The 12,313-nt window shown below is 39.6% G+C and overlaps 1 long non-coding RNA gene across 4 annotated transcripts in view; it reads right to left on the reverse strand.

Annotated features, from left to right (window-relative positions):
• The window catches only part of LOC138164102 (uncharacterized), a 218,656-nt gene that overhangs the window by 132,999 nt on the left and 73,344 nt on the right, over positions 1-12,313 (reverse strand). For all 4 annotated transcript variants that reach the window (XR_011169000.1, XR_011168998.1, XR_011169001.1 and 1 more), the window contains one exon: positions 9,026-9,216. This is a non-coding gene — a long non-coding RNA (uncharacterized lncRNA). The remainder of the gene's footprint in view (positions 1-9,025; positions 9,217-12,313) is intronic.

Here is a 12,313-nt window from a genome sequence, read left to right on the forward strand (position 1 = left end):
TTTCCATATAAAGTCTTGCACCTATTCCTTTCTCCTAAAGTGACCTTCTAAGGCTCTCTGCAACAGAGCAAGTTGACTGTGAAGAGGCTGCCTCACTGGGAGTTTCCTATACCAATGTAATTACAGGTATAGCCAAACAAACAACTGAAAACTACCTCTTAACTGAAAGTAAGGTCTATCTCTTTATTCATTCTGAGAAAATGCTTACTTCCTACACTTATAGATACGGTAGCAAGTATGATTAGAAGAGCTAGGATGTCTATGACTTTCTTATTCCAAAGGTTTTCCAGAAATAGAACTAGAGTACAAAATTTCATTTCTTTGTGACCCCATTTGGAGTTTTCTTGGCAAAGATACTGGAGTGGTTTGCCATTTCCTTCTCCAGATTATTTTACAGATGAGACCAACAGAGTTAAGTGATTTGCCCATGGTCACACAGCTAGTAAGTGTCTATGGTCAGATTTGAACTCAAGAAGAGTCTTCTTAACTTCAGGCTAGGCACTCTAGCACCACCTAGCTGCCCATGTGGAACTTCATGTCCCACCTTTTGTGTTTGATACCTGTGTGACCTTGGGAAAGTAATTTAACTTCCTTAGGTCTCAGTTTCCTTTTCTATAAAATTAAGGCATAGTACTAGATGGTTTCTGGGGCCCCTTCTGGCTTCAGATCTATGACTCCCAGTCTTATGGAATAAGTTACAAAGAAACTGAATTTGGCTTAGTGTGTAAGACAGTGCCTTAACAAAAGGAATGACCTAATAATAGAACAAGATTTCCATCCTAAGGCAATGCCTACAGAACCTGTCATTAGAGGTATTAGAACAAAGGCTAGATAGAAGCTGGCCAGGCATGTTTCAGCTGGATTGTTATCTGGGATGCTACCCTAACTATATGACCCCTAAGGTTTTTGTTTGTTTATTTTAACATAGATTCTGTGATTCTGTGATTTTATGTCTTCAAAGGACAGATACAGACCATCCCTGGGACAATAATGAGAGTCTTCTGGATTCCATCAAATATGCCAGAGCCTGGGCTCTATCGACAGACATTGCCTTTGGCAATGATGGAGCACCTCTACACTACAATAAGGCATCAGAGTAAAATGTTAACTGAAGAGGAATAATTTTAACTTCACCAAAATAATGCATCTCTTGGGGTTGCATTATATGTTGTTTGACGTTTGCCTCCATTTCACTCCCTATAAAAAAGGTAAAGATGATACTTTGCTCATGAGATTAGCACAGGGGATTTAACTGTTTGCCAATGGACTTAAACAAGTCTCTTATTCAGTTGTTATTTATGAGCCTTGAAAACATAGTTTCCATGTCACCAAAAGCTATTATCTGTTTATAACTGGGAGCTAGAAGCTAGCATTAGACTGAGCTTAGAATGTTACCTGACACCACCTTAGTTATATCACACAATTCTGTAGCCCTTTTAAGGTTTGTGACCCACTTTCCTCACAACAATCCTATGGAGTATTGGTATTGTTCTCTTCTCACAATTAAGGAATTTTAGACTTAGAAAGATAAAGCAATTTCCCCAAGGTCATATAGCCAGTAAACAGTAAAGCCAGAACTCGAACCCAGGTGTATTGACTAAATCTAGTGTTCTTTCCATTATACTAAAACACACAGATCCCAGATCTGTTTTATGATTTTATTTTGTAAAATATACTTATTTTTTTATTTTTCACATTCATTTTTTACTTCGTTTCAAATTCTCTCTCTCCTTCCCTCATCCACTGAGAAAAAAAAATGTTTTATGTTTTTAATAAATTTATTCTTTTATTTTTTGCATTCATTTTTTTTAATTTTGAGCTCCAAATTTTCTTTCTCCCTCCTACCTCTCCCCTGTCCATTGAGAAAGCAAGATATTTTATGATTTTCAAAGTACTTTCATATACATTGTTTTACTCATTCCTCACAATCACAAAGGCACCCTAAAGAGCTAGTAGGTTTTAGTTCTTTTTACAGACAATACTCTGAACCACATACAAGATGTTTCTGGAGCTTGATTCCAATTTATTGACTTTGAGATTTGACCCCCCCCCAAGAGATTCTTTGAGATTCTACCCCAAGTTGTGGTAGAAATGGGATCCATGGACTCCTCCTCAAAATCTTGGAATCATAGAATTTCAGATTTGAAAGGGATTTCACGGGTCGTGTACTCCAACTTATAACACACAGTCACCTGAAGAAGCCCATTTCCCTTTAGATAGCTCTAATTACTAGTTTTTTATCCTCATATCAAACCCAATTTGTATCTTTGTGACTTCTACCCACTGTTCCTAGTTTTGCTATCCCGAGCTATCAACCCTCTTAAGGCTTCTGTTTTCCAGACCTATAAATATTTTTGTACATTTGTATCCTTTTTCCATTTGTATGATCTCTTTGGGATACAGTCCTAGAAGTGGTATTGCTGGGTCAAAGGGTATGCACATTTTTATAGCCCTTTGGGCATAGTTCCAAATCACTCCAGAATGGTTGGACCTTTTAACAATTCAACCAACAATGTATTAGTGTTCCAATTTTCCCACAACTTCTCCAGCCTTTGTAATTTTCCTGTTGTTTTCCAGACCAAACATTTCCTTCAACAATCACATATACCATTTTTTTTTTCAAATCCCTTTGCCATACTAATGCCTGATCTTAGTATGGGCATTTACTTGTCAACATCCCTTTTAACAATTTGGCACTGAACATTGAACATAATACTACAGATATGGTGTGACAAAGGCAAAGTACCTCAGGACTATCATTTGTCATTAAGAACTATCCTCTGGCTCTCCCTGGGTAGTCTCCCTAATGGAAGGTGAGTGTCAGCTCACCAAGACACCATGGAGACCACACCACCCACTTCTCAGCTATACCTAAAGAATCTTGGTGCTCAAGGAAAAAAATAATAGCACACACTTATGTAACATTTGAATGTTTGCAAGAATTTTATGTATATTATTTCATTTTATCCTTATATTAACTCTAGAAAGTAGATTCTATTGTTATCATCCCAATTTTATGGATAATGAAATTGAGGCAGATATTCATGACCTGTCCAGGGTTTCACAGCTAGTGTCAGAAGAAGAATTTGAACAGAGGTCTTCTTGATGCTTAAGTCCAGCCCTCACGTCCATTATACTATTCATTCACTATCTGCTCTGAGAAGAACAAAAGCCTCATAGATAAGACCCGTCTGTGACCTCTGTGGATGATGGAGTTATTATACTAAAACTAGAAATAAAAGGGGAAAGGAGAGTGTGTGGGAGGTAAAGCCTCATGTGGACATTTTGTTCTACTAATGCCAGCTGCCTTAATGCTGTTTGACAGTTCAACTGGCCAGTGGTGGAAAAAGAAGGAACACAAGCTAGGTCCTCCTCTTCCCTCTTTTCCTCCAATGATTCTTCCAAAAAAAAGTGATGAAACATCAATCAAAGGATACCAAAGCTTGGTGGAAGGTGCTTATCAATAATTTTACCCCCTCAGATATACCTGGGGTGGGTGTAAAGCAATAATTTCAGGCTGGTGCCCACAAGTCCCAAATGGAGAAGTGCTACTATTGTGAACATAGGAGGCAAAGAGGAAGAATGCAATCCAATAAACATTTATTAATCACCTACTTCATGCCAGGCATTGAATACAAAAGAAAGTAAGAAAGGGAAGTTGAACAAGGGGAAAATGCCTGGCATAGGGGCATCTTGTTTGGTGGAATTTAAACCAGGCAGAGCAGTAGATGAAGAGTAGAGTGAGAAAAAAATTCATTTTCTGCCCTCTATAAAAGGAAGTCATTGGGAGAAGTTTCGTACTCTGTTTTCCAACCCTCTAGTCAGAAGGAAGAAGAGGCTGAGGGAGATGGTGTCAATCAAGCTCTTACTCAAGTTGAAAGCCTGGTGATGAGCTTAACCTAGGAGGGTCATCTTCTTCCAAGGAATTGAAGGCAGGCAGAACAGCAGATACAGAGTGGAGACGTTGCAGGGACCTTGATATAGGCCATTCTATACAAAAAGGCAGAGACAGCTAGATGGATAAAGTGCTGGGCCTGGAATCAGGAGTCAGGAAGACCCTGAGTTCAAATCCTAGCTAAGATAGTTACTAGCTATGTGACTCTGGGCAAGTCACAATCTCCGTTATCCACTGGAGAAGGAAATGCCAAACCACTCAAATATCTTTGCAAAAAAGTCTTTCAACCCCACCAAAAATAAACTGTCTTCCCACTAACAAGGTATGGTACTTGAAACTCCCTCCAATCTGGATTCTTCTGATGAAGGCTTCTGAGCCTAGTGTTAGAATAACAATAGTTTACATTTACACAGCACTTTACATGCATTAACTTATTTAAACCTCCCAACAAATGTTTGATATCAGGGGTGGCCAGGTAGCACAGCGAGTAAGAGCACCAGTTCCAGTGTCGGGATGACACGTGGATCGAATCTGGGCTCAGACACTTATTACCCACCCAGAAACACCTAGCTGTGTAACCTTGAGCAAGTTAACCCTGATTGCTTTAAAAAAATGTTTACTATCATCCCCATTTTACATATAAGGAAAGCAAAGATCAGAGAGGTTAAATGATGTCCCTATGGCCACACAGCTACTAATTGTGAGAGGCAGGCTTCAGGTCCAGACCTTCTTGACTTCAGGTCCATCACCAATCTATTATAATTGCTTCTTTTCCAAATATTAAATATAATCTAAGAGGATAGTCTATTAGTAACCATTTGTTTCAATTAATTAATTCAATTGGGGTGTCAGCTAGCAAAAGCACCTGGGGAGAGGAAAAGGAGAAAAGAATGGGAGAGGAGAGGGTTACAGACATTGAGCCTTAAGGGAACAAAGAGGATGCTGCAGAAAAAGTCAAAGGAAGAAAATTTGCAGAGAATTAACACCTGCTGAACAATTTTGCTTAGGGCTCACCATACCTATGCAAAATCCTTCATTCCCTATGCACGCACATTTCCTGGCAAACTAGATTGCCAACTATGACTGCCTAAGCAAGAAAAACCTAAACATATTTTTAGAGACCTTACTAGTGGTTTAATCAATGCTAGCATTATTAGTGTCAAATAATAGGCAATTAATTCTGTAACTGTAACATACTCTTCCTATCCCTTAGCAATGTTACAGTCAAATAGTCCTGATTCTCTATTGTGATTGGTCACATACTGGGTGGTTTATCACATACCTGTAAGAAAATACCATGACTTAAAAAAAAAGTTTGTTATCCTACAGTACAGGTAAATTCTCTTACCTATTGTGTTATAACTTATTAGAAATAAATGTCAGCTGTAATTTTAAGAGTGCTAAGAACAGGCATAATAGCTTGCCCACAAGTAATCTATCCTTCTCAGCCCAGGCTGACAAGGATGAATTTTCTATTCTTATGAATCACCTTAATGCACTCATACAGGAGATTTGCAGTGGTATTAGTACATTTGTAATGCTGTAAAACTTGCAATCCAGTTTTGAAATATTTATCATTACTCTTCTTATATGCTTTAAAAATTTTCTGTGGCTCTACATTCAACCTAATACTTGGGGCTGACCCCAGACAAAATTATATAGGTGAAGTTTATTCTTTGGTGCCCCTCCACCTCCTCTTCTTATATTCCCCTCACCATCTTCCTTGGGGTGGGTAATCCTAGCACCCCAGAACTCAGCTGCTTCAGATACTCTTTCGGATTCTTAGTGCCCCTGATTATGGCAATTCACCCAAGAGTTAACATATATTCCATACCCAACCCACTACAACTTGGACTCTGGCCCCTGGCAGCTTTGCTTACTTGACTATGAAAAATAACTATTTTTCATTTGCTCATCAAGAAACCTAATTTCTCAGTAGGTGATGGAGCCCCAATCATCCTGGGATAATTTTATAAATAAGCAAGTTATCCACTCTCTCAACTTCTTGAGACAAGATAGATTTTCATCATTTCTGCTATCTTGTGTGTTCACTATATACCAAGACTTAAAAAAAAACAAAACTCTATCAACCTGCTGGAGACCTTGGCAAAGAACTTTGGTATATCATATTATAACATTTCTCTCGAAGGTTTTGTGGCTGAAGACATAGCTAAGTAATAGGCTTCTTTCGGCTATTTCTGAGCTGAAAGACATACTGTGGGTTTTGAGTCTCTATACTACTTCACTGCTTTCTGAACACCCAAAGTGCAAGTCAATATGATGGGGCATGGTCCCAAGCAGAGACCTTTGCCCCTTACCCCAAAAGAATTTGGATCCCATTTGTTTGAAAGGGGAATGATGGGGTACAGACCCTGAAAACCACCCCCCAACTCTCCTTGAACTTTCCCATATGGTCAAATCTCTTTCATTTGCCTGAGACATCCCAGTAATCTTCTCAACTGATCTTTCATTGTGGCCTATGACCAATCTTCTGATTCTTAGTTGCCCAGCCCTCTGTTCTCTGTCACCTCCAGATGGCCCCAGTTACTTCCCACCCTTGATCCTATCTAGACCTCTTTCTGCCTTGACCATGTTGTAGTCCAGGTCCCTGGCGTTCCTGGTGTTCTCTTATTAACTCCCTGTCACCCCAGCTTACTGATCATTCCCATCCAAATCCTTTCCTATAAAAAGAGTCAGGCTCATCTACCCAGGGCAGATTTTTAGAATCATGCCCACCTAGAATGGTGTTCTAATAAACCTTGTCTTTGACTAAAAGAAGGTTTGGGTTGAATTCATTCAGGCAGGATCCACATGTTGCTATTTTGGGTCCCAATACCCCTAAACCTCAACAAACAGGCAAACATGACTTCTTACCAAACATGAGCAAATATTCCATAAAAACTACAGCATCATTCCTGGTGGTGTGGAAGTAAAGCATTTAAAATATCATAGGTTGGGGCGGCCAGGTGGCACAGTGATTAAGAGCACTGGCCCCAGAGTCAGGAGAACTGGGTTTGGCTCCAGGCTCAGATACTTAACACCCACACAAAATAACTGGCCATGTAACCTTGAGCTTAACCCCAATTGCTTAGGGGTGGTCAGGTGGCACAGTAAGTAAGAGCTCCAGCCCCAGTGTTGGGAGACCTGGGATCAGTTCCAGCCTCCGATACTCGGCACCCACACAAAAATAATAATAACTGGCCATGTAACCTTGAGCAAGTTACTTAACCCCAATTGCTTTAAAAAAATATATATTACAGGTTGACTCCACTGAGATTTCTCTTCAAGCCTTAGAATCCATAGCTTGTTTAGCAATGTGCAGCGAAATTTCTGTTTGTCTTCATGAAGACTGTTGAGGCCAAAATTCCTATAAGGAGATTGATTTTTTTTTCTAATCTAAGCTCTTTCCCACAATACCTTAGCAACATTAGAAGCTTTCTAGTTTCTAGATGGGTTTACCTATGCCTACCAGATCAGTCATCATTAGGATTATATTTACATTATTCTGGCTTCCAGAGACAAAAAGTCAAGGCACATTAATGTCGGGGTTTTTGATACATGTATTTTTCAAGTATGCAGCATAATTTGATCATGCTTTTCTTTGTACAAATCAGGCATATCTCACACTTCTTATAGACATCTGTTTCCATTTGGGACCAGTAAAAACTGATTAGCACAAGCTTTGGTGTCTTTCATTGGAACCAAATTAGCAAGAAATTTGGGGGAAGCTAAGGGGTACAGTGGATAGAGTGTTGGAACTTTGATCAGCAAGACCTGAGTTAAAATATGACCTTAGATACTTTCTAGTTCTGTCAGTTAACTGCTGACTGCCTCAGTTTCCTCATCTGTAAAACAGACAGGTACAATAATAACTTCTGTCTCCCCTGTTGTGTCAAATGAGATAATGTTCATAAAGTACTTTGTAATTCTTAAAGTGTTATGTAAATGCTAGCTATTATTATTAGTCATCATGTAATGCCTTTAATGGCCACAGGGCAAAATGTCAGGGACAGCACCAATTGCTTCTTGGTACGATGTGTGATATAAGGTATAATCTAGCACAGAACTTCATTGTATACATCCAATTTCTCCCACTGTCTCAATAATAATATGGCCTATATGGAACAAAGTTTGAACCCACGAAAGTCATTCCCTTTCTTCTTGGCTTATCATCTCATATGTCTTAATTACAGTTTTGCTAATGTCACCAGCCATACAAGGACAAGTGAGGCAAAGGCAATTAGTTTGATGTAACAAAGTTCATATACAAGGGTGCCCCACCCTTGGACTGAAGTCTATAATTCTCGACAGAACTTTTATTTGAATACAGCTCAGCTCTCCAGAGAGTCCTGGTGCCATGGCCTTCAGAGAAGAGCATCTAAATTCGTATAAACTTTTGCTGTTAGTTCAAGCTGAACTTATAATGATCAAGTGCTACTAATGGTCTCTGTCTCTAATCTGGCATGGTTTAAAATTTAAGTCAATAGAAAAATAAATCAATAGAATTTTATCCATGACACAAAATTTAGTTTTATATGTATATATATATATATTCAGTCTTTGAACTCAGTGACAGCCCACTCCAAAGCCAAAAATTCAAATTTGTGAACAGGATATTAAAATACACCATCAATAAGTCCTCTACTAGTAAATGTAATAAGTGTCTGGTGACTATCATTCTCTTGGTAGGGAACAGCTGCCACACCTTCCCATCTTGCATTAGTATGCAGCACAAAGAACTTGCCCAACTTTGTATAGGCCACTATTTGTGCATATGTGAGGCAGCTGGCCAAGACTTTAAAAGCTTGTTCACATTTCTCTTTCTCATGATCTCTAGGTTTTTTTCTGAGAGTTTAGGACAAACTGACCTTTCTTGTCTTTCTGTTTCTGGTTTTTCCCAATAATACATCCAAAAAGTGAGATCATTGAGTGGTTTAGCAATAGCAGTATAGTTCTTTATCAAATATATGATAATTACCTTCATCTCCTAAAAAAAACCTTAATTCTCAAAAATTATTTGGGCAGGGCCATCTAATGAGTACTATAATTTTCTCTGAGTCAATGTTCATTGCTCAGTAAGATACAATATGACTCATATAGTTGCTAGAGCTCTGTAAAATCAACACTTACCCATTGGTAGTTTTCAGATTGGTTCATCTAGTCGATCCGACACTTTTAATAAGCTTTCCTCAAGTTCTTCCAGTATCTTTACAAAGACAATGAGGTCATCCAGGTATACTAATACTTCCAAGCACGAGTCTTGACCACCTTCATTGAAAAGTGCCAAGGGTCATGAAGATGCCTTGGGATACCTGCTCAAACTGGTAAAATACAAGAAATCAAATTAAATCTGTCTTTTTTTACTTCTTTGGTCATAGCAACCTATTAATATCCACAGTGTACATCCAATTCTGAAAATCACTGATTGCAACTTTTTAAAAAATGAAAAGATAATGAGTATTGTTCTGGACATATTGATTCTGAGATAATTGTGCTATATATAATGAAAATATCTAATATGAAGTTGATCCTGAAGAATTGGAGCTCATCAGGAAGACTGGAGCTAGATATGTACATTGGGGAGTCATCTACAGAAAGATTATGATTAAAACCATGAAAGCCAATGAGATCATGAAGAGACAGGGTATAGAGAATAAACAGGAAAGGGCCCAGGATAGGGCTTTGGTGGACCCCCACAGTTATTGGCTAGGACATGGATAATGAACCAGTTAAAGGAAACAAACAAAACAGTATAAGTAGAATCAAGAGATAAGGATTAGGAAAACCTGGAGAGGCAGAGTATACAACATGGGTGAGTGATTAACAGTATCAAATGTTGTAAAAAAGTGCAGTTGAGGACTCTATATTTTGAAGTCCCCTAGTCTAAGATCAGGAATAGGGGTAGAGAGATAGACTATGAGCAAAGTATTATGTTCTGTCCATTAAGAAAGTAGGGAGGATTATCAAAGGGTTAGTAGGAAATTGCTTATGGTATCTGCATAGGGTAAATTTCAAAGCAGAGGTTAAATGATGGTGACAAAAGGAGGGTATAGAAATGTCAGAGGAAATAAAGGAATGTTCCTGTTCCTCCTCTTGTCCTCGTATGCCAAGGGGCATGAGAGAAGATGCATCCAGTACTGAAGAGGATGGCCAGGGAGATAGTGTCTTCTAGAGGGGACAATAAGGTCTCGAAAGAAAAAGATCCAAGCTCTTCTAAAGATGGGTGGTAGAAAGGGCATAGAAAGTGATTCCAGGAGCTCCAGGTGGCACAAAGGAAGGGCCAGGCAGAGCTGAATTGGGACTTAGGAGAGGAAGTATTGAAGTGAATGGGAACAAGAGAATGGGAAGTGGTAGCATAAAAAGTTAGGGTGAGGTATGTAGTTTTCCATTGGACTGGCAGGGAGCCTATAGTATATGGCTTGCTAGAGGAAGAGGTAGGAGTTTACTAACCATGGGATGGGACTATAATACCTATTGGCTAGAGTTCATTATCAAAAGCCTTCGGGAATAGCAAAGGCAAAAGGGTAGAGTTAATTCTGCTTTAAGTAATAGGGAAGAAGTGAGATCAGACATGTTTTCAGTGGCCTTCATGAAAGTGGGATGCTGACAAGGATTCTTGTTTCTGAGTCACTGGTCCCCAGTGACTTGAAGTCCTGGTGTTGAAAATTCCAGTCCTAAATGCATAGGGTTAGAAGTGAGGGGGTCTAGTGAGTGTGAAAGGTCTGATCCTGTTTTGAGTACAAGAGGTGAGATTTAGGTCCTAGCTAGGTTCTGGAGGGGAAAGGAGAGGTATGTGAAGCTTTGATCTTTGCTTGGGGCACACCTAAAATTAGAGCATTTGTCTTGGTTCTAGTAAAGTGGGTAATAAAGAGCAGAGCTATTGCTCTGTGTTGATGTATTGATGCAGTGATTCAGGGCAGAATAACAATAGATGTCAGGGCAATGGATTGCAGGGCAGAGGTCAAGGAAACTGGCCATAGTACAGTAAGACAAGGCCCCAGGCTCCCTAACAATGCCTGACAAGTCCCTACCTCTCCAGAGTCTCTTACTTTTTGCAATCCTAGATAGACGGATGGATGGATGGATGGATGGATGGATGGATGGATGGATGGATGATGGATGGATGGATGATGGATGGATGGATGGATGGATGATGGATGGATGAAGGAGTAACTTGTCCTGGGAGCAAGTAGCAGATCTGGGATTCAAAACTAGGGCTTCTGGATCCAAATTAGTCCCCTTTCCATTATGCCACATTTCATGAGCCTATGGTTAATAAAAATCATAGTACCCAACTCTGCCACTTATTCACCTATCTGAAATGTAACAGTTCCAGAACATATCAAAAAGAGAGAGGAAGCTGAAGCCACTGAAGCTGTAGCCAGATGAAATAGAAGAAAGATGTCAAGAGACCAGATCTGATTAACCAGATTGGGGAATGTAAAAAAAACCCACAAGGGTAGGGGTAGGGGGGCAGCAGCAGGAGGGATTTGTCCTAGGTAGTTGGTTTTACACTTGTCCTGAAAAGTGATCCTGCCAGCTGCCACTTGCTCGGAGAGTCCTGCAGGGCATTTGGCTTAGTGTGGGTCCAGTGTGTCACCAGCTGGATCATCAGCCTCTCTTTTCCCAAGCTTCCCCAGGTGTGCTTCTGAAGTCTCATCCAGATGCTCACACATCAGCCCTGCTTGGTGTGGGAGCTGAGGCAGGCTCCCTGAGCACAAAGGGATTGCTGTGGAGTGTTTATACATGCTCACAAATAAACATTCATGACTATTTCATTAAGCCGAATGGCACACCTTTCCATCCTCCGTTTATTCATTATCCTCCATAAATAACACCGTCCTTAAGTTGTGCTTCAAATGTCAAATCTAACCAAATGTGCAAACATTAATTATACTGTATTTTCAAATGTTGTTGTAAAGACAATCAGCCATGTCACCATTAATGTCAGGTTCGGGAACGGCAGCAGAGTTACAAGTAAATCATGGAAATCATCCACTTTTTCTATCCCTGTTCTTAAGCAAGCATTAATTTCTATTATTTGCTGTGGTCTTTGTCCTGCTACTGACAGTAATGTGTTTTAAATATGACCTCATTGGAATAGAAGTCTGTGTAAAATAAAGGAAATAGCTGTCAGAACTGAAGGGTTTCTGTCTCCTCCACCTTTTTTAATATTTTTAAGAACACAAGACCTCTGAGGTAAAGATGAAAGATGGGCAGGCTTCAGGGCTATACCTGTCAATTACACTGCCCTCCACTCTCTGCAACTACAGGATGCTCAAAATAGCCACCTGTTCCCACTGAATGAATCCTCTTCAGTGAGCCAAAGATAGGCCAAAGGGTAGAAAATCCTACAGTACACCTCAGTCCTAAAATGATTGTTATTATTTCCTTTGTCCTAGCTACAGCCATTATTTT

This window comes from Petaurus breviceps, unplaced genomic scaffold, assembly GCF_028583685.1.
Source record: "Petaurus breviceps papuanus isolate PSGF00001 unplaced genomic scaffold, PetGlider_PUasm1.0 189, whole genome shotgun sequence".
In the NCBI taxonomy this organism is placed as follows: Eukaryota; Metazoa; Chordata; class Mammalia; order Diprotodontia; family Petauridae; genus Petaurus; species Petaurus breviceps.